The sequence below is a fragment of the Lissotriton helveticus genome, chromosome 8, assembly GCF_964261635.1.
Source record: "Lissotriton helveticus chromosome 8, aLisHel1.1, whole genome shotgun sequence".
Lineage (NCBI taxonomy): Eukaryota > Metazoa > Chordata > Amphibia > Caudata > Salamandridae > Lissotriton > Lissotriton helveticus.
The window spans coordinates 960341071-960363798 of record NC_136069.1 but is presented as its reverse complement, the minus strand read 5'-3'; the positions used below and the strand labels follow the sequence as shown (position 1 = coordinate 960363798).

The 22728-nt window shown below is 46.9% G+C and overlaps 1 protein-coding gene across 1 annotated transcript in view; it reads right to left on the bottom strand.

Annotated features, from left to right (window-relative positions):
- The window catches only part of IL1RAPL1 (interleukin 1 receptor accessory protein like 1), a 2344491-nt gene that overhangs the window by 2020707 nt on the left and 301056 nt on the right, over positions 1 to 22728 (bottom strand). The window contains exon 2 of the mRNA XM_078656096.1: positions 794 to 896. The gene's annotated coding sequence lies outside the window, so the exon portion shown is untranslated. The remainder of the gene's footprint in view (positions 1 to 793; positions 897 to 22728) is intronic.

Here is a 22728-nt window from a genome sequence, read left to right as displayed (position 1 = left end):
GGTCATCTCCCAGGCTTGGGCTCGGGTGCTTCTCATGTGCATCCTGGGCTGTGGGAACCCAGGCCCAATTTTTAAAAAGAGCATCCTATTGTGGATGTGACGTGGCGGCCTCATGCCGTGATGGTGACCTGGGCTTGTGGTCTGCCCCCTGTTCACATTGCTGTGTCTCCCATGCTGCAGGAGCCCATGGTCCAATTTAAAGCAAGGCACCACCTGGCGCGGACGTGACGGTGGCGGCCTCATGCCGGGATGGTGTCTGGGGCTTGTGGTCTGCTCTTGTTCATGTTGCTGTGTCAGCTTTTTAAATTAAGCACTTCCAATACAAAATTTCATCTTCTAATTCCTTTTAATATTACATTTCTTTGCGGGTACAACTTAACTCTAGGCTTTTCAACTTTTCAACAATGGGGCCCCTCCCAGCTTTTATAGTCTTGTAGCCAAAGTTTTGCCTTAATGAAGGATTTTCTCTCTATGTCAGCTAGCATTCCATAGCCGAGAAGCGGCATATCCTGTCAGTTTCATGTTACATATACAGTTCCCTCTTTCCATAGGCATGCATATAATAATTTAAAAATCTAATACTTTCCTATGTCTAAGTCCCTGAGCCACAACACTTGGCCTTAAAACAATATGGCTGCCTTGATCGTTTGTAAATGTAGCCCTCATCCAATCAGGTAAGGACTTTTCATCACCATGTACCAAGAATGTTTTGTGAAGTTTTACAAAAGTATCACATCAAAGATATCACTAAGTTAAAATGCCTTATAACTTAAAAAATACTTAACCTACTTACCTGAAGTACCGAAAAAGAATCCTCTGTGCACCATAATGTATAATCCTCCCAAATTTCATGTAAACTCGTTTAAGCGCTTTTGTGCTACGTCGAAAGCAGTTGTCTATGGAAAATGCATATGTGAAAAATTTATTTTAGAACCCGCCTTTTATCTTTGCACCTCCTTACCGATTCATCACAAAAATTTACATCATAACAAAATGTAAAAAATGCAATAGGTCTGGAAGGTTTTGTGGTGATTCATCAAACGGGTGTAAAGTTATTAGAGAGCAGAAATCTAAGGAATTCTGTTGTAACTTCCCCTTTAATGCAAGATTCTCTGTGTGTAAGTTAGGTACATCAGTGGAATGTTGGGGGGACCTCTGGAGTCAGAGTGTCACTAACCCAGACTGCTGCTGGTGTATTTATCAGGTGGGTGTGAATAAACCTCTTTTTCACGTTATAACAGATATGACTATCGTTTTATTACTGGTGAAGACAGGTTACACCCACCGAAGAAATCATCGTGCTTAATACTTCAAGAATAACTTGTTCACCTTTACATAAAGTCAGTCTCCCGTTTTTCTTTAAATAGAGTGGATCAGTGCCTCGTAATTTTTTTAATTGGGATTTTATACAAAATACAATTGCAAACAAGAGGAACCGTAGTTCCAACCAGAACTAGCCAGCACATTGTCACATATAAAAAATATCATAGTGCAATACTTCAGAGTGTCACATATAAAATAATACATCAGATGAATGGCATGCACATTCTAGGGAGCGATATGTCTATGTAGAGCAACACGGTGTTTAGTATAGTCCATCACAGGAGGAAATGGCATGTGCATTATTGGTAGTGAGCAAACAGCATGGAAAAAACTGAACCCACATCCACAGAGGCACACACATGCAGAGGGTCCACCAGTATATTCCACCACAACCCAGCATCTAGAGGCCATGTACCACTATGCACTCGCAATGGGGCTGCGAGAAGGGGACTCAGATCTGCCTCTCGCCCAAGTCAAGAATGGTTCCCATATGTCCCGAGGTCTCGAGGTCTGGGGCATTAATTCCCAAAATACACCAAGCTGTGTGTGTCCATAAGTCACATCGGATAGCCATTCTCTGAACTAGGTAGCTTCTTCCTCCCCCACCTGATGGCAACCTGCCTTCTTGCGTACAGTAACAGAAGTGCATGCAACTTTTACTGGTTTGGCAGTGTTTCCCTCACATAACCTAAGAGTGCCATCGCCGGGGCGGGAGCTTCTGCTCTGCCAACAATCTGATTAATCGCAGTAAAAATCTCTTGCCAGAATTTAAGTATCCATGGGCAGTCCCAAGCAATATGTAGGAAGGAAGCCGAGACATGTCCGCACCTCCAGCATCTATCATCCTCTCTTAGCTTCATGCGATAAAGACTGACTGGCGTCCTATAATATCTGTGCAGAAATTTTAAATGTATCAGGCGGAGCCTGTAGTTGGGGGAAAGTTCGGCCAGCTGCCTACAGCAGAAGTCCCATTGCTCTTCCGTCAAGTGGGGGTCAAGTTCACTATTCCACTGCAGTAGGGACCTCTCCTGCATCACCAGAGCTGTGTTTGGCATATTCGTATAAAGACGGGTAACTAATTTACGCGAGGAAGGCATTTTCAGGATTTGCTCTAGGGCTGGCAATGTTGGGGGAGCCCTGGGAAACCCACAATGTGCGACATGCAGCTTTCAGTTTATGATATGAAAATAGTCCTGAAAAGGGCACAGCAAGACCCTCAGCTCCAACAGGTGGTGGCCTGAACTCACCATTTGGGTATAGGTCATCAAACGTGTATAGGTTCAATTCCTCGACTAAGGTTTTGCTAACCTCATCCTCAATGCAGGGCAACATGGGGTTGCGTGCCAATGGCACAGATGGTTCGTACAGTAAAGGGACATTGACTCTCCTCCGAAGCATATTCCACACCCAGCGCAGGGTACCCGCAGTGTCTACATCTCCTCTGGGACGCTGTGACTTCTGATACAACGCCACCACAAGTGGCACAGGGGCCACTGCATCAATCTCAACCGCCGCATGGGGCTGATAAGGCGTCTGATGCACCCAGAAGTGGAGAAACTGTGCCTGGGCACACAGAGCATATAATTGCATATCTGGAGCGCCCAGACCCCCTTGTCTTAAGGGGAGAGATAATAAGTCCCAGGAGACCATGGCCTGCCCTCCAGCCCAAACCAGAGATAGCTGCTGTTACCGCAAGTGTATGAAAAAATGTTGTGTAAAGGGAACTGGCATGTTGACGAACAAATATACGAATTTTGGTAATATGACCATTTTCGTCAGCGCTATCTTACCAGCTATTGATAGAGGCAGTTTGGACCAGAGCGTCACCTTACCCTCCAACCACGTGTATGCCCTGCCAAAATTTAATTTCCTAATTTCCTGCAAGCTTCTGCTGATCCACACCCCCAGGTACTTGACGGCCTCTGCCTCCCACCGTAGGGGAAACTCAGATGTCACCATGGGAGTACCATCCGTTAATGGGAAAATCATGGATTTCTTCCAATTAATGGAAACACCCGCCAACCCTCCAAATCTGATAAATTCCCTGAGAACTGGGTCTAAATTTTCTTGTGGTTTAAGAATGTACAAGGTCATACCATCCGCATACAATGAAATGAGAAGGCTGTGTGTGCTGAAACCAATGCCCCGCACTGTGTGGTGTTGCCTAATTCTTGCAGCAAGGGGTTCCATGGCGTTGATAAAGAGCAGGGGAGAAAGTGGACACTCCTGCTGTGTGCCACGCGTGATGTGGAACTGATCGGACAGCAATTCACCCTTATTTGTGCTACCGGAATAGTATACAATAATTTAATACAATTGACAAACAAGGGGCTGAAACCCATTCGAGATAGGATCGTAAACAGATATGGCCACTCTAGCGTATCAAATGCTTTACTAGCGTCTAAACAAATGGCAGTGGCCTGCACGTCTGGATGAAGGTAGTGCAGCACTGACTAAATCCGCTGTGATAACTCTGACTGGGAGCACAAAAGCCCCACAAATGACTTCCCCCTCGTCTGGAAGGAAGAACCCATTAAGTACCTTGGGATCTGGGTGCAAAGGGATTCTGACCTGGTGCTTAGACATAATTATGGAGTTTTAATTGACCGCATAGAAATGCAGATAAATAGATCGATCACACTCACTCTCTCATTGGCTGATCGCATAGCCCTAATTAAAATGGTACTATTACCTAAGTTGTTGTACCTCTTTATTAATATACCGATAACACCTCTGTCTGCAATATTTACCAAAATTCGCATAAATCTTATTAACTTGATATGGGCCGGTAAACAAGCCAGAGTGAGCCTCCAAACGCTATCCCTCCCTTACAGCGCGGGCGGCTTTGCGGTGCCTGATGTTTATCTATATTATTTATGTGCCCAGGCACACTACGCATATTACTGGTACCACCCTGTGAAATATCTGCCACATCTTGCGGTGGAAGACGGTGACGCATACCCCATACCACTACATAGCATACTCACGCATAGGCGTCCCCATCTGACTCCGCAGGAGATAAATACGATACGAACCACCTCTCAGGCATGGCAACGAATCAGTCAATTAGCTAGCAAAACACCAATATACGCCCCCAATCTTCCACTAGCTAATAATCCCGAGTTATCTGTAACGCTGGCGAAAAACAACATGTCACTGCTAGAACAAGAAGAAGTGGAGAAGTGTGGCACACTGGTTAGAGGAGGCAGACCTGGAAGCAGAGGTCAGCCTGGGACCAGGGTTCAATTCCCGGCTCGGCGGGGTCTTGAGTCCTAAAATGTCCATGGACTCGACAATTCTCGCTCCGGTGCCTACTTGATTCACGGGTTCACACTCTGCGACTCTGGGCAATAGCTTGCTTAATCTCCACAACGGCCCCTCGCGGCGGGATGCCTGGCTTTCACCTTGCGGATACCCTGCCGGGGTTATCTCACAGGGGAATACCAGGACGGGTTCCCTAAGCAAGCGCTTAGAAACCGCTTGGTGATTTGCGCTATATAAATTCCTGTACATTTACATTTACATTTAACAAGTAGGCATCACTCAAATGGGCGACCTATACCCTAATGGCACTTTCATAACTCCGGATGATCTGTCATACGTCAGTAATCAATCGCTGCTCTTTCAGTTCTTGTATCATAGATTGAGAGCTGCCGTCCGGGTATTGTATCCCTCCTTCCCTACCGAACCTCCTACCCTACAACCACTACAAACCCTGATAACTACAACCACTCACCTGCATATAATCTCACGACTGTACAGGTTGGTGCAAATAGAAATCAGAGCTGACACACAGAAAGCCCGTGACAAATGGAATAAAGTGTTAGACACCCCTCTCACAGACGCAGACTGGACTGCTTGTTGCACACTGATTACATTGCTCACACCTAATGGCAACCTTCGTCTAATTCATTATAAATATATACACCAAACATACCATACCCCAGCCAAACTATGTAAATATGGTTTGAGGGACAATGCTTACTGTAAAAGATGCGGGACAGATCAGGCAGATTTTGCACATCTCACGTGGTGTTGTGGAAAGGTGAAGAAATATTGGGAAAATGTGATTAGTCACTTAGGTTTGATTTTATCCTTCACATTGTCCTGCATGCCACAACTATGTCTACTAGGCCTTGATATACCTTTGCGGTCTATGAAGAAGAAACTGGTGGCAATAATGTTACCACTTGCCAAGCGGAGAGTGGCGATGTACTGGGATAGTAGAGGGGCTCCTGCATTGGAAGATTGGACACTGGATGCAATATACTGCAGAGACAATTTTTTAATGTACGCGGAAGAACTGCCTACTGCTTCCAAACCCTTAGATATTTGGGAACCCCTTACTGTTTATTTGCGTGAGCAGCCTGATTTGATTAAGACGAACCACTGAGTCTATGATTTGATTGTTTGGCATGATACTGTTCTGTTTTGTGATTGCTCAGCCATGTGATATTGGATACTGTGTTGTATGGATCTCTCAATATGATATGGATCATGTGATTGTTAAAGATGTGATCATTGTTATGTACTTTATTGGCAAAATCAATAAAAAAAAATTTAAAATAAATTTAAAAAAAGGTAGTGCAGCACTGCAAACAGTGTACGCAGGTTGTGCGCCATTAACCGGGCAGGAATCTGAGGTGTGGGGTTAGACAACAGCGAAGACCACTCACTGCAGCGCCGGGCACGGGGAACTTTTAAGAGAGCTCCCAGTGCAGCTCGCAGTGAGGCGTTCACCTGCGCCCCCTCACCACAAACGAGATGAGAATAGGAGAGAAGGAAGCTAAGCGGATCGAACGTAACAGATGCACAGCGCTAGATCCGCCCACACACACCTCTCACCACCAAACCAGGGAGCTCACCATGAGCTCACGATGGCGCGCTGGGCTCCACCATTATCCTGCTGCATCTGAGTGCCCCAGCTGGTCGTAAATTTGCAGGAAACTGACAGCACTGAACATACGACATGAATGAAAAAGTGGGGAAACGAAGACCGCCAAGGAAAATATCAAGGTGAGGAAGGCTTCCATCCTTTTTTCCACCCTCAGCCATTTTGGGTAAACAACTCCTCTCCCCCCCTGCTGCCATCTTGCCATCCTCTCTTCCACCTACCTTGCATTGTCTCCACCATCCTAGCCAGGAGACCCTGATCTGCTGAGTAAGCCTAGATCTCCATCTGGTGGCCACAAGAGGAAATGCAGGCTTCCTTGCTTCTGCAAGCTTAGGCTACAGGTCCCTCGGATCCACACTGCCTGTGTGGGTGGTCAAACTTAGAGCTCCATCTTGGGACCTACAATTTAAGATATACAGGCTTCCTTGATATGCTGGCGTATGATACAGGACAGTGGATTGCTACTGCCTTTAACCATCAACGCTATGAGATAAGAGACTTAAACAGTAATTGACATTTCCCTCATTATTTAGGCCGCTTCAAGACACAAATGCACAACTAACTTCTTCTCCCACCAATTCATATTGAGACGAACCTTCCGTCATTAAATATGGATTGCTACTGCCTTTAACCAACAGCGCTACTAGAAAAGATGCTAAATCAATAATTGGCATTTCCCTCATTATTTAAACTGCAACAAGACGCAAATGCACAACTAACTTCTCCTTCCACCGATTCATATTGGTAGGACACTTCGCTGGCTATATGGTGAGTCGGCCATCTTGGAACGGTAACAGTAAAACTGGACTCAGTAGTTAAAGGGCCCCTCGCTTCAAGACCTTTTTCTGGACTATGAACAGAAAGGTAGGACACTTCACTGGCTATATGGTGGGACAGCCATCTTGGAACGGCCTAACGACAATAGGGTACCTCTAGTCTCCTTTCAGTCTGGGATGAGCAAGAAATGTGGGTTTTCCCCCTGCCAGACCTGGGTCTCGGCCTGATTGGAATCTACCTGGATGTCCTCCTGGATCTGGCCAAATGATGATTACTGTAAAAACAGGGCTGGGGGGCCCGACCTCTTGTGAGTTTTGGATGTACACTGCTATAAATGTTTTATACTGCAGTTAAAATGGCACTTCAGAGTTTATTGTATATACTGCATATAATTGTATGATAACTACGAACCTGCCTTCTGCTTGTTTCCGGACTGTGACTCACCATTTCTTCTTTGGTTTGAATCCTGATTGTGTCTCAGAATTTCTACCATTCAACCATGCCCCCACCTAACCCCACCCGGAATTCGAATCTCGTGCGCTACGGACCCAGACAAAATGACCAGTAATGCAAAAAAGAACTTCTAACACAACACACAGAAATACTCATTGTAGATAACTACCACACAGCGACCAATGGCAACACGAAAACAAACTTTATTTTCTACACTAATCACCCGACTAAATGGAAAATCACCTTCTCTCTTCACCTTCAAGTCGCCAAGTCAGTAATCATTCCCTATGGTGAAAAAATCTCCACTACCATCTCCCCGACCTTCAAAGGGGAACTTACAATTTCCATCTATAGAACTGGAACCATCCTCATACAGGCCACCGACCCGCACCTCACCATTTTTGACCGCCACTTCCCCACACTTCTCTCTTTGTTAACTCAACTGAGCCGTCAAACCATATCTCCCCTACCCCCATCACCCCCACTAATTACGTCGAACTGATCAAATCTCCCTGCCCATTAGATCCTCTCTTAAACTCATGGACTTCCACCATCACTCACTACAATCACACTACCCCTATTATTACTCTCCGCGGCCGAACACCCACCATTATTACACCAACTGATCACACCAGGAACAATAAACTCACAATAAACAAACACAACAAGGCCGCTCTTGATCTTGACAGCTCTGACTCTAACCTCTGACCTCCCGCAACTGAAATCCCCAAAGGCACTCCCAGCTCGACCACTGGTAATCTGAACCCTCCCTCACAAACTACCTCTTTCTCCAACACAGACCCTTTTCCCTCGACCCTTACTTCCCCCTTGTCCAATGTCATCTCCAATCCAGTGATCTCTCTCCCCCCTACTACCACTGCACATTCCTCTTCCGATGTGCCACATCCACAGGCACAACCGGTCCCCACCGCTTACCTCACTGATAACCCCCGTGACATCCCCATGTCCAACGTCTTCACCAATCCAGCTGACATGTTCCCCCCTATTATCTCTGCCCACTCCCCCTCAGCCGTTGCACACCCACATACACAACCTGCCTCCACCGCTAATCTCATTGACATTCCCCGGAACTCTGACTTCCTACCTAGAATTTCTCTTCCTCCTCACTAGGGCAGTCGACCCTCTAATCCTCCTTGGAACTCCTTGAATGGGAGTATAACTAATCCGGCTCCCCCGCGTCCAACCTCCCCCCTCTTCTAAGCCCACTGATTCCATCCAACCCCTGACCCCTATTCACTCTCCCTCTATCGACCCAAGTCATTCTCAGTCCCTGCCTAATACCTTAAACTTTTTCAGCTCAATAGCACAGCAACTGCACAGAATGGAGCTGAAAATTAACTCCCTTGCTGCTGATTTCCTATACTTACAACAAGACCTCTCAACAGGATCAAGCCACCGTGCTCCCTCTCCCCGGGTAGATTTGCTCCTATCCCACTCAGTACCTCGCCCAAGGCTCCACAAAGCACTCCTCGACCCTCCAGTCCATCAGAGAGTCAGGCTCTTCAAACCAACCGGGATCGCCAACCCCTTTCGGTACCGAAACCTGATGAGATCAACGACCCTCACCTCGCTTTGAGCCAGAAGTCAGCCCCTTTCCCCATCCCTGTTATTATCGGCACAAACAGAATCCTTAAAACTGTCCACTCCCCTAGACCTCCTGCTCAATACTCCTCTATCCACCTAGCTCCCCCCACCATTGAGGCTCCCCGCCCTCTCTCTTGCATGTTCCTCAACTGCAAATCAGCAGTACAACACGCCACAGACATTGCTGAAGCTCTACTAGCTGAAGAAATTGACATTGCTTTCCTCACAGAATCCTGGCTCAATGTCCACTCCACCCCCATTCTTGACATTCTCACCCCTCCAAGGTATAACATCATCAGACTAGACAGGCCGATCAAAACTGGAGGAGGACTAGCCATCATTCACAAAGCTGGAATACATATTACCAAACTTAAACCTGCAGAATACCTATTGCGTGAATACCTGGGTGTTGAACTCACTGCCAAGGGCACCTCACCCCTCAAAGTCCACACAATCTACCATCCTCCTGGAGAGCGTACCCTTTTCCCAGAAGAACTAACAGACCTAATATCACGGTTCTCCATGACAGACACTAAAGACGTGTTCCTGGGTGACCTCAATATACACTTGAACGACCCAGAAGACTCCACTGTCCAGAACCTATCCAACCTACTTGAAATATATAACCTCAAACAACTCTGTAATAAACCATCTCACATCAAAGGTGCAACACTGGATGCGATCATTACCAACAATGAACTGGTCTCTCTGAGAGCGATTTCTCCCATTGACTGGTCCGACCACCACCTCATTGTTCAAGATTGATGCACTTGTCAACCACCAACCTATTTGTGATGACAAACCTAAACACTGGACCAGATCAAAGAAGTCCCTTTATCCGAACTTGATTCCATGATTCATGACCATCTTCAACTCCAACCCTCATCTTGGATAGCCGATGACCTCACTACACACTTCAACTCAAATATGACAGAGGTTTTAGACCAAGTAGCTCCACTCAAACTCAAACAATTGAGGTGAACCAAATCTAAACCCTGGTTTAAAGTGGATCTGAATGATGAAAGGCTTCAACTCAGACAAACTGAAAGGTCTGGGAGACTAAACCCCTCGATCGTACACCTAGCGCAACTTAGATCTGCTCGGCAGGCATACAAAAAGCACATTTTCAGTGAAAAGGAGTCTTTCTTCCGCAGCCAGCTAGATCTGGCAAAAAACAGACCAAGAGAACTCTTCAACATTGTCAAAAGCCAAACAAACTGCACTCCCTCTCAAGAAATCAAAGCCACCAATGAGCGATGTGAAGAAATTGCTAACTTCTTCACTAACAAAGTCTCAAAAATTGATCAATCCTTCATTCAAACCGCTAACCCTCCTTCCCTCTTAACTTGCTCCCCCTTTAACCACCCTTGACCATTCAGAAAGAGTTCTTAACAAGGACAATCAGGCCTGCCTCCAGGTAAAAAACAATGCGCATAGGTCCGACTTTGAGCTAATGTCAGAAAATGAGGTCTTTAGTATAATTTCTAACCTAAAACCTTGCTCCCACACCATGGACCCCATCCCATCCACAATTATAAAAGAACTCAACCACACAACCACACCATTTCCCCTTTCTGGACCAAAATCATCAACGCCTCTCTCACCTCAGGCTGTGTCCCAGACTCCCTTCAACTAGGACAAATCACACCCATTCTCAAGAAACCAGGGGCCGACCCTAATGATCTTAACAACCTCAGACCTATATCCCACCTCCCATTCCTTGCAAAAACATTGGAGAAATGCGTTCTCCACCAACTCAACAAACACATTGATGAGTTCAATCTCCTAGATACCTTTCAATCAGGATACAGGAAAGGCTGTAGCACGGAAATAGCTATGCTCAACGTCTCTGACGGTATTCACAAAGCTTTAGATGAAGGTGATGCCTGCCTACTCATCCTTATTGACCTATCTGCTGCATTCGACACAGTAAATCATCCAGCGCTTCTGGAGACCTTGTTGAAGCGCACCTGGCATCAATGGCCCAGTACTAAAATGGTTCACCTCCTTCCTTCAACACCGCTCGCAACAAATTAAAATAAACTCCTGTCTCTCGAAGCCAACAAAAGTCACACTTCGGGTCTCGCAAGGCTCGAACCTCTCCGTCCATCAATCTCTTCATGGAGCCCCTCACAATCATCTTGAAAAAAACTGGAGTGAATTACCACCTTTACGCTGATGACACTGAAATCTATTTCAAAATCAAGACTCCCAGCGACATCCGACACCTCAATGCCACTCTAACAGAGATCCAAACTTGGTTCAACGCTAACCACTTAACGCTCAACCCAGATAAAACGGAACTAATCCTATTCTCTCCAAAAAGAAACCATCGTCCAATCCAAGAGTGGCTCAAGAATCTGGTTGCACTCAACTGCCCCATCATCCTATCCGACTCAGTTAAGTCGCTAGGCATCACCCTTGACAAGAACAGAGGCCCACATCAAAAATTCTGCAAAAAGTGCTCTTTTTGCTCTAAACCACCTCAAGAAATTGAAACCTTTTCTTCCCCGTGATGACCTCAAGACTGTAGTCCAATCCCTAGTTCTCTCTAACATCGACTACAGGAACACCATCCTAACAGGGACTCCAAAAGCTCACCTAGCCCCTCTAAGGGCAGTGCTGAACGTGGCCGCTCGACTCGTATCTGGACTCGCTCTCAACTCCCTCAACTGGTTTCCCATGGAAGGGAGCTGTATTTACAAGCTGGCCTGCATCACACACAAAACCCTTCACTCTCCGGCCCCCAACTACCTGAACAACAAACTGGTAAGAGCAGGTCAATCCAGAACTCTGAGAAGCTCCAACTCACTCCTTCTTATTCCTCCGAAACTGAAAAAGACAACCACTCAATACCGATAAATTTCTGGCAACGCTCCCAGGATGTGGAACGCTCTCCCTAGAGTCCTCTGATGGACCCCCTCCTTCTCCTGCTTCAAAAGGAACCTGAAACTCCATCTCATTAACAAATACTTTCCTGACCAACGTCAACTAACCAAGACATCAATATCTGAGTTTACTCCGCTCTCTTGACATTCAAGGATAGTTGGTGACCAGACTGTGTGAACCACCTTATTTTTCATGCTGTATTTGCGTGCCTACTATGTAATGCATTTTCCGTCTGTTTTTTTTTACAGTGTGTATGTAAAGCGCTCTGATACCTACGGGTCAAGCTAGCGCTAAATAAAACTTTTAAAATATAATAAACAAAAATAAAATCCATGCACTCCATCAATCACCTAACCAGCACCATATACTTATCCAATCACTCCGCCAAAAACCAAGCACTTATAAATTCTATGTCAGGACCGGAGGTTCCAATTATGCTTTTCTTCCTCCCATTTTATTTTCTATCCAACACACAGCAGCCAGAAAAGCAATAAAAATGAAATTTTTCCAAAAATATAGAGAAAAAACAACATTTATTTTTCTTAACTAGAAAAACAAGCAAAGATCGCTTCATAAACCTCAACTCCCATATGTCCATAGGGTAGTATAGCAACCAAGTCCTTCTACAATGTCCATGACTGATAGTCAAACCCGCCTCTTTCTTTGCTGCTTCGCAGCCAGTTGAGTACTCTTTTCTACTTGCTATAAGTCATTTGGATAATTGTGATTTATTATTCGCTGTGGGGACCCCCGGACTTTGGCATTGGGTTCACGAGGGACCTGCGTATGTGTGATTTTGTGCTAGATTGTATTAATTACTGTTTTTTGACAGATTCCTGTTGGCCGCATGAGCGTTCTCGCTCCTACGCGGCCGGGCCCCTTTTGCTGCAGTGTCTCTCAAACACTGCTAGGGGGAGGCCATGCGTCCCGCTGGTCCCGTAACGCAATTCCCTCACAGGAGGAGCCGATTGCGAGACCAGCATTGCAGCAAGCCTTGTCCCCTACCGCCTCAGTCTGACGCCCGAAGCGGCTGTATTTTCCCCCTATAAATTTCCTCACGCCCGCTGGGGTCTGTATACCGGCGTTGCCGTGATAATCACCTACGGGCAGGTTGTTTTGTGCACATCACCTTCTGTTATCCCTGTCAGAGCGCGCAAGGTGGTGGTTGTGTCCCGGTCAGTCTGTCTGAGGGACTGCGTGCACTTGAGGTTTGTGCCCCTCAATATTGGTTTTGCCCGCGCCAAAAACATGAAGTCAATTGCTGCTGGGTCCCCCCCAGAATGCCAAGTTACCTACCTCTTGTCCTCGGGTCGCCCTGTGTGTGGCCACTTGGGTTCATAGGGCATAAGTCCTGTTATTGACGAAAATGGAGGGTGATTATTATGAGGAGGAAGAAGTACAGCAGTACCTTCTGTATGACGATGATTTTCTTTACGCAGTCGACAATTCTATCTACAGATGCGTCAATGAAGTTGTGGGTCCCATGGATGAACGGCTTTCCAATCCGATTGCAGCAGAATGCGTAAAGTTGGCGCAGGGCCAACTTTGGACACCGGTCCCCAATGACACTGTACCCCCAGGTGAGGGTCCCCCAGCCCCGAAAAAATGATGCAAGGAGGGTGTATCAGAGAGGTCGCAGGGAGTAGTGAGGTACTGGGTTTTTAAGAACCGGCACAGAACCGGTAACCCAGCGGTGTCAGGGTACACCCAGAGACCTCTGGTTCTTCCTGATCCAGACCACAGAAACTCAGAGTCTTCTAGGTGAAGTCAAAGATCGATTTATTGGCTGCAACCAAGGTAACAAGTGTCCTAGAAGTACAACACACGGGGAAGTATATTCTCAGGAGACTGCTCGAATTTACAAAGTCAGGCTTCTCTCTTTATACAGAATATTCGGCTTCAGGCAAACATTCTTCGAATTTGCAATATATCATTTACAGGTTTTGGTTACAAAAGAAAAGCAGAGTCATGATGACATGTACATATTTCATGTCGTGCTGCCCATAACAAATCACCCGGCAAGGCCCAACATTTCATCAGATATCGGTGGGCCCCCAATAAAACAGGTACCTCCCCATCATACAGTAAGTGAAGCAAAAAGGTAGAGACAGATGGGAGCAAGATACGGCAGGTGTGCGCGCTGAAAGGGTTTTATGGCCTGTTGAGCCCTGATGCTATCTTGTTCGGCCATTGGGAGGGGAACTGACCTAACGAGTTCGGCCTGGGGCAATGGTTCCAACTTGCATAGGTCATAGAAAAGTCGATTAAGGAGTACGTGTCCTTGTGGCATTGAATTCAGCTGGATTAAGGCCTATGTAAAGGGCAACACATAAATGGAGGCCAAGGGTTCAGAACGCAAATGACGATTTCGAGGTGAAATCGTCACTCGAATATGCTGAAAGTATGTGTACATGGTGCGCTCGTCATTCTCGGTCTTTTGATACCAAATTCGTCATGTTTCGACGAAGTTTTGATTCTCGAGTCCAGAACGATTATACGAATCGTGAATTTTCAGAACCACAAACCCTCCTTTTGCCCTTACATAGGCAATTAATCTATCCTCATGTTAGTCTGAGTCCAGATCTATATTCCTAAAGTCATTGAGATGTTGCTGTAACATCATTCTAGTACTTAGTTCATCTCTTGACACAGGCTTCCTTACACATGATGTAACACAGAGGCCACATATTGCAGGAGCACACTGTATGCACAGACAGAACAGGAAAAGAATGGCTAAGACCATCCCAATGACCATTAGAATTTTCCATCCCCAGGCAGATATCAGTTCCCAGAACCATCCCAATAACGACCAATCTCCTTTATCCACATGAATAGATTCAGAAATCTTATGTAGTTTGGAGATGGCCTGGTACACTGTTGGAGCGTTATCTGGGATAAAAATGCAGCAACTAGATTGGATCAATCTGCATACCCCACCTCGGTCTGCAAGTATAACATCTAAAGCGACCCGGTTCTGAAGGGTCATAAGTCGATCCGACTGGAGCTCAGCAGTCAAGTTACTAAGGGCACCAGCAGTTTCAGTCACGGTGGACTCAACTACCCTTGTCAATTGCCTTATGTTCCTGCTGTTAGCCATGGATCCCCAGAACGGCAGAAAACCTTTTGCAAAGTCCCCAAATTCTTGACCTGCAGTGTCTTCTTCACTCAAAACACCTCTAACTATCCTTGTCCGGTGGTAGTCTGCCGCTGCTGTGTAGGTGGGAGGCAACAGGAAGGAAACAAAACATGAGCCCGAAAAGTCGGGGGGCAACCATGTATAGGCTCTATCGTGGCAGATGAAATAGGTACCCTTAGCTGCTAAAAACGCAGGGGAAGTCTGAGATCCAAAAACATACGTTTCAGTACAGACACTCTTTCCTAACTGAGCCCTGGGATTCGTGCCATTACCTTGCAGACACAGATGACCCTGATGGGGTACAATCCAGATCAGGGATGATCTCTTGGCTTGCTGTTTCTCACTCAGAGTAGCTCCATATCCAGTCATGTTCCATCCTATGTATAATAAGGTCTCATCTCTCGGGATAGTCTCATAAGAAATACCTTCCTTAGTCATGTCTACTATACCCTTGACTAGAGCACTTTTTCTGGGATTGTCTGTTACAGAACGTAGGGGGTAGATTTCGTGCGCATATATGAACAATGTCCTATATGCCCATACAGAACCATTGTGACTAAATGGTAGGACCAGATAAGGGATACCTTTATCCGTTGTATGAGGCATAAGACCGCACACCCAACAGTTAGTTGTGTTCATTACAAGTTGGTGTTGGTGTAACAACTGAACAAAAGAGTTATTAATGAACTCCAATCTCCTATTGGATTCGTGGTCAGGCAGAGGGTGGAAAGAATGAGAGGAAACATTGGGAGGAGGTATGGGTGATGCAGTGGGTGCAAATGTTACACGAAAAGAGAATAGAACATAACTTATTAAAAATACCATTACACTGAATAGCATAAAAATACACAATATTATAAAACTTTTCTCTGTCATCACATTACATAGTCTGCGCTTTAAGGTCGTTTGTTTGGCAGGTCTCTCCGCATCGGGAAACTCCATCCTCTCTAAAGTGCTGCCCGCGGTGGGAGGTTGCCTCTGCTAAGGGATGCTTCTGTCAGTCTAGGGCAACTCCCTTGGACCAACCAGAACTACCGACCTAACGTCGTCAGCTGCACCCCAAAGACTTTAATCAACCGCGGCCGTAGCAGCGGAACCCGGATGGCGTTTCGAAAAACAAAAATAAGCAACTTTCCTAAATGGGAGAGCTGCACTTTCAAAAATAGTATTTATTTGTCCATAGGTCTTGGTCTCAAATTGCAAAAGGAATTGTTTTATTAGTTCGTTTTTCTCGGTCTCAAATTATATCGTTGTTTTCTAGGTATTGTTTGATCCTGGAACAAAAGGTCAGGCTCTGCAGTGTTCAATAGCTTGGATGGTGGCACAGCCTTGTGCGAAATGTTCTCACTTTCTCGTTCAGAGTCAGTTCTTTTTACAGGCAAATCATTAAAGGGGGCGGCGTATGGCACGGTATCAGGTTCTGGGTCAGCGACACCCTTCTGGACCCATTGGTCAAAAGGCAGAGGAAAAGGGATTTTCTTACAATGGATCCCGTGGACCCCGTTGGCCTTCCCCTCCACCCGAACCGCAGATCTTGTAGAAAGAAGGACGAGATGAGGCCCGGTCCACCTGGGCTGGTCGTTCTTCGTTCTTTGGAAGTTCCTGACAAGTATCCAGGAACCGGGGTCAATGGCGTGACCCGGAGTCTCAGAGACCGGAGGCAGGGTGTTGTGGACCTGTTGATGCAAAACACACAATTTAGCCGTCAATTCATACAGATAATTAAGCAAAATAGGGTGTTCAAGCTCGCTGAACTTAGTGGGTCTAGGCACTCCCCATATGTTGGCTGGCCGGCCAAAAACTATCTCGTATGGACTAAGTTTCACTCGTGAATGCACAGTCATTCTAGTGGACAGGAGTGCTAAGGGTAGAGCGTCAGGCCATTTAAGACCTGTGCTCGCTTGGATTTTGGCCAGTTTAAGTTTTAAAGTGCCATTGTAACATTCTACTAATCCAGCTGATTGGGGGTGATTTGCAGCGTGAAACTTCTGCCGAATACCTAGCCCTTCACACACTCTCTTCATCACACGACCCACAAATTCACTTCCATTGTCAGACCAGACCATTCTAGGCATTCCAAACCTGGGGAAGTACTCTTTCACAAGGGCTTTTGCTGTGGACAAGGCAGTATTGTCTTTTAGGGGATAGGCTTCTACCTATCTTGAGAAGGCACAAACAACAACGAGTACGTATTTTAAGTTGTTGCACCTCTCCATGTGGATGAAATCTAGCTGCAAAACCTCGAACGGATACGTAGGAGGCGCAAAATGACCAGCTGGAGTTGGGGTTCCCCTACCAGGATTGTGCTTCAGACATACCATGCAATTCTTGACAACATTCTCTGCACACTTGGGAATCCCTGAATTCTTCCATACTGGGGCCAACAACTCGCAAATCCCTTTCACGCTGATATGAGGCATTCCATGAGCCATTGTAACCACTGCAAGCACATATGCATCGGGTAACAACCATCTCTGATGCTCTGATAATTCAATCCGCAAAAAACACAGTTGATGGACAGAATGTAGAACAATGTCATACATTCACCCCAGTACAAGGATCTGGGCCTAAATCCATCGTTTTTTTGCACTCCACACCACCCTGGGTTAGACACTGGCTATATGCAAATCAGCTCTGACCCTGTGCCTCATGGGAACAGTCCAGTCCGAACTACCAAGCCATGTCTTTCCCAGACCGGAATCAAGCATCCAAGGACCGGTTTCTGGCTATCAGCCTTCATCAGCCTGGATAGCTTGACTCCAGTGGTGTGGAGAGCCTGGGACTCACGTCTGAGCATCCCCAGCCCACTCGGGGTGAAATTGCAAAAAACACAGTTGATGGACAGAATGTAGAACAATGTCATACATTCACCCCAGTACAAGGATCTGGGCCTAAATCCATCGTTTTTTTGCACTCCACACCACCCTGGGTTAGATACTGGCTATATGCAAATCAGCTCTGACCCTGTGCCTCATGGGAACAGTCCAGTCCGAACTACCAAGCCATGTCTTTCCCAGACCGGAATCAAGCATCCAAGGACCGGTTTCTGGCTATCAGCCTTCATCAGCCTGGATAGCTTGACTCCAGTGGTGTGGAGAGCCTGGGACTCACGTCTGAGCATCCCCAGCCCACTCGGGTGAAATTGCAAAAAACACAGTTGATGGACAGAATGTAGAACAATGTCATACATTCACCCCAGCACAAGGATCTGGGCCTAAATCCATCGTTTTTTTGCACTCCACACCACCCTGGGTTAGACACTGGCTATATGCAAATCAGCTCTGACCCTGTGCCTCATGGGAACAGTCCAGTCCGAACTACCAAGCCATGTCTTTCCCAGACCGGAGTCAAGCATCCAAGGACCGGTTTCTGGCTATCAGCCTTCATCAGCCTGGATAGCTTGACTCCAGTGGTGTGGAGAGCCTGGGACTCACGTCTGAGCATCCCCAGCCCACTCGGGGTGAAATTGCAAAAAACACAGTTGATGGACAGAATGTAGAACAATGTCATACATTCACCCCAGTACAAGGATCTGGGCCTAAATCCATCGTTTTTTTGCACTCCACACCACCCTGGGTTAGACACTGGCTATATGCAAATCAGCTCTGACCCTGTGCCTCATGGGAACAGTCCAGTCCGAACTACCAAGCCATGTCTTTCCCAGACCGGAATCAAGCATCCAAGGACCGGTTTCTGGCTATCAGCCTTCATCAGCCTGGATAGCTTGACTCCAGTGGTGTGGAGAGCCTGGGACTCACGTCTGAGCATCCCCAGCCCACTCGGGGTGAAATTGCAAAAAACACAGTTGATGGACAGAATGTAGAACAATGTCATACATTCACCCCAGTACAAGGATCTGGGCCTAAATCCATCGTTTTTTGCACTCCACACCACCCTGGGTTAGACACTGGCTATATGCAAATCAGCTCTGACCCTGTGCCTCATGGGAACAGTCCAGTCCGAACTACCAAGCCATGTCTTTCCCAGACCGGAATCAAGCATCCAAGGACCGGTTTCTGGCTATCAGCCTTCATCAGCCTGGATAGCTTGACTCCAGTGGTGTGGAGAGCCTGGGACTCACGTCTGAGCATCCCCAGCCCACTCGGGGTGAAATTGCAAAAAACACAGTTGATGGACAGAATGTAGAACAATGTCATACATTCACCCCAGTACAAGGATCTGGGCCTAAATCCATCGTTTATTTGCACTCCACACCACCCTGGGTTAGACACTGGCTATATGCAAATCAGCTCTGACCCTGTGCCTCATGGGAACAGTCCAGTCCGAACTACCAAGCCATGTCTTTCCCAGACCAGAATCAAGCATCCAAGGACCGGTTTCTGGCTATCAGCCTTCATCAGCCTGGATAGCTTGACTCCAGTGGTGTGGAGAGCCTGGGACTCACGTCTGAGCATCCTCAGCCCACTCGGGGTGAAATTGCAAAAAACACAGTTGATGGACAGAATGTAGAACAATGTCATACATTCACCCCAGTACAAGGATCTGGGCCTAAATCCATAGTTTTTTTGCACTCCACACCACCCTGGGTTAGATACTGGCTATATGCAAATCAGCTCTGACCCTGTGCCTCATGGGAACAGTCCAGTCCGAACTACCAAGCCATGTCTTTCCCAGACCGGAATCAAGCATCCAAGGACCGGTTTCTGGCTATCAGCCTTCATCAGCCTGGATAGCTTGACTCCAGTGGTGTGGAGAGCCTGGGACTCACGTCTGAGCATCCCCAGCCCACTCGGGTGAAATTGCAAAAAACACAGTTGATGGACAGAATGTAGAACAATGTCATACATTCACCCCAGCACAAGGATCTGGGCCTAAATCCATCGTTTTTTTGCACTCCACACCACCCTGGGTTAGACACTGGCTATATGCAAATCAGCTCTGACCCTGTGCCTCATGGGAACAGTCCAGTCCGAACTACCAAGCCATGTCTTTCCCAGACCGGAGTCAAGCATCCAAGGACCGGTTTCTGGCTATCAGCCTTCATCAGCCTGGATAGCTTGACTCCAGTGGTGTGGAGAGCCTGGGACTCACGTCTGAGCATCCCCAGCCCACTCGGGGTGAAATTGCAAAAAACACAGTTGATGGACAGAATGTAGAACAATGTCATACATTCACCCCAGTACAAGGATCTGGGCCTAAATCCATCGTTTTTTTGCACTCCACACCACCCTGGGTTAGACACTGGCTATATGCAAATCAGCTCTGACCCTGTGCCTCATGGGAACAGTCCAGTCCGAACTACCAAGCCATGTCTTTCCCAGACCGGAATCAAGCATCCAAGGACCGGTTTCTGGCTATCAGCCTTCATCAGCCTGGATAGCTTGACTCCAGTGGTGTGGAGAGCCTGGGACTCACGTCTGAGCATCCCCAGCCCACTCGGGGTGAAATTGCAAAAAACACAGTTGATGGACAGAATGTAGAACAATGTCATACATTCACCCCAGTTCAAGGATCTGGGCCTAAATCCATCGTTTTTTTGCACTCCACACCACCCTGGGTTAGACACTGGCTATATGCAAATCAGCTCTGACCCTGTGCCTCATGGGAACAGTCCAGTCCGAACTACCAAGCCATGTCTTTCCCAGACCGGAATCAAGCATCCAAGGACCGGTTTCTGGCTATCAGCCTTCATCAGCCTGGATAGCTTGACTCCAGTGGTGTGGAGAGCCTGGGACTCACGTCTGAGCATCCCCAGCCCACTCGGGGTGAAATTGCAAAAAACACAGTTGATGGACAGAATGTAGAACAATGTCATACATTCACCCCAGTACAAGGATCTGGGCCTAAATCCATCATTTTTTTGCACTCCACACCACCCTGGGTTAGACACTGGCTATATATATGTCTGGGAAAGACATGGCTTGGTAGTTCGGACTGGACTGTTCCCATGAGGCACAGGGTCAGAGCTGATTTGCATATAGCCAGTGTCTAACCCAGGGTGGTGTGGAGTGCAAAAAAATGATGGATTTAGGTCCAGATCCTTGGACTGGGGTGAATGTATGACATTGTTCTACATTCTGTCCATCAACTGTGTTTTTTGCAATTTTCACCCCGAGTGGGCTGGGTATGCTCAGACGTGAGTCCCAGGCTCTCCACACCACTGGAGTCAAGCTATCCAGGCTGATGAAGGCTGATATCCAGAAACCGGTCCTTGGATGCTTGATTCCGGTCTGGGAAAGACATGGCTTGGTAGTTCGGACTGGACTGTTCCCATGAGGCACAGGGTCAGAGCTTATTTGCATATAGCCAGTGTCTAACCCAGGGTGGTGTGGAGTGCAAAAAAATGATGGATTTAGGCCCAGATCCTTGGACTGGGGTGAATGTATGACATTGTTCTACATTCTGTCCATCAACTGTGTTTTTTGCAATTTTCACCCCGAGTGGGCTGGGTATGCTCAGACGTGAGTCCCAGGCTCTCCACACCACTGGAGTCAAGCTATCCAGGCTGATGAAGGGTGATAGCCAGAAACCGGTCATTGGATGCTTGATTCCGGTCTGGGAAAGACATGGCTTGGTAGTTCGGACTGGACTGTTCCCATGAGGCACAGGGTCAGAGCTGATTTGCATATAGCCAGTGTCTAACCCAGGGTGGTGTGGAGTGCAAAAAAATGATGGATTTAGGCCCAGATCCTTGGACTGGGGTGAATGTATGACATTGTTCTACATTCTGTCCATCAACTGTGTTTTTTGCAATTTTCACCCCGAGTGGGCTGGGTATGCTCAGACGTGAGTCCCAGGCTCTCCACACCACTGGAGTCAAGCTATCCAGGCTGATGAAGGCTGATAGCCAGAAACCGGTCCTTGGATGCTTGATTCCGGTCTGGGAAAGACATGGCTTGGTAGTTCGGACTGGACTGTTCCCATGAGGCACAGGGTCAGAGCTGATTTGCATATAGCCAGTGTCTAACCCAGGGTGGTGTGGAGTGCAAAAAAATGATGGATTTAGGCCCAGATCCTTGGACTGGGGTGAATGTATGACATTGTTCTACATTCTGTCCATCAACTGTGTTTTTTGCAATTTGCTGATAATTCAATCCAACACCCATTTGCATCCATTCTACCCGTACTTTCTCTCCACGTGCTCAATTCTTTCTCTGTGGCCTCAGCTTGAATGGACTTCACACTCTCTATTGTGTCTTCACACATTTCAACATCACCAGTCCATCTTGCAGGGCCTGTAACATACATTCAGCTCATTACATTCTTTGCCGTTTCCTTCGCAATCTCATCAGCAAATGCATTTCCACGACCTGCATCATCAGCCACCTTCTTGTGAGCACTACATTTCACAATCGCCATTTGCAGAGGCAAGGTTAGTGATTCAAGAAGCTCATTCACCAACTGACCATGCTGAATCTTAGCTCCATGCGAAGTCAGGAATCCACGTTCTCTCCACAATCGTCCAAAACTGTGAGCCACTCCAAATGCATACTGACTATCAGTGTAGATAGTCACTTTCCTTCCCTTGGACAATACACATGCTCTCGTGAGTGCAATTAATTCTGCTGCTTGAGCCGAATTATGTGGAGCTTCAACAACTGTATGCAAAGTCGTGACAGCATATGCTGCAGTTGTGTCACCACTCGGGAGCTTGAAGCATGAACCATCCACCCATAATGTACCATCACAT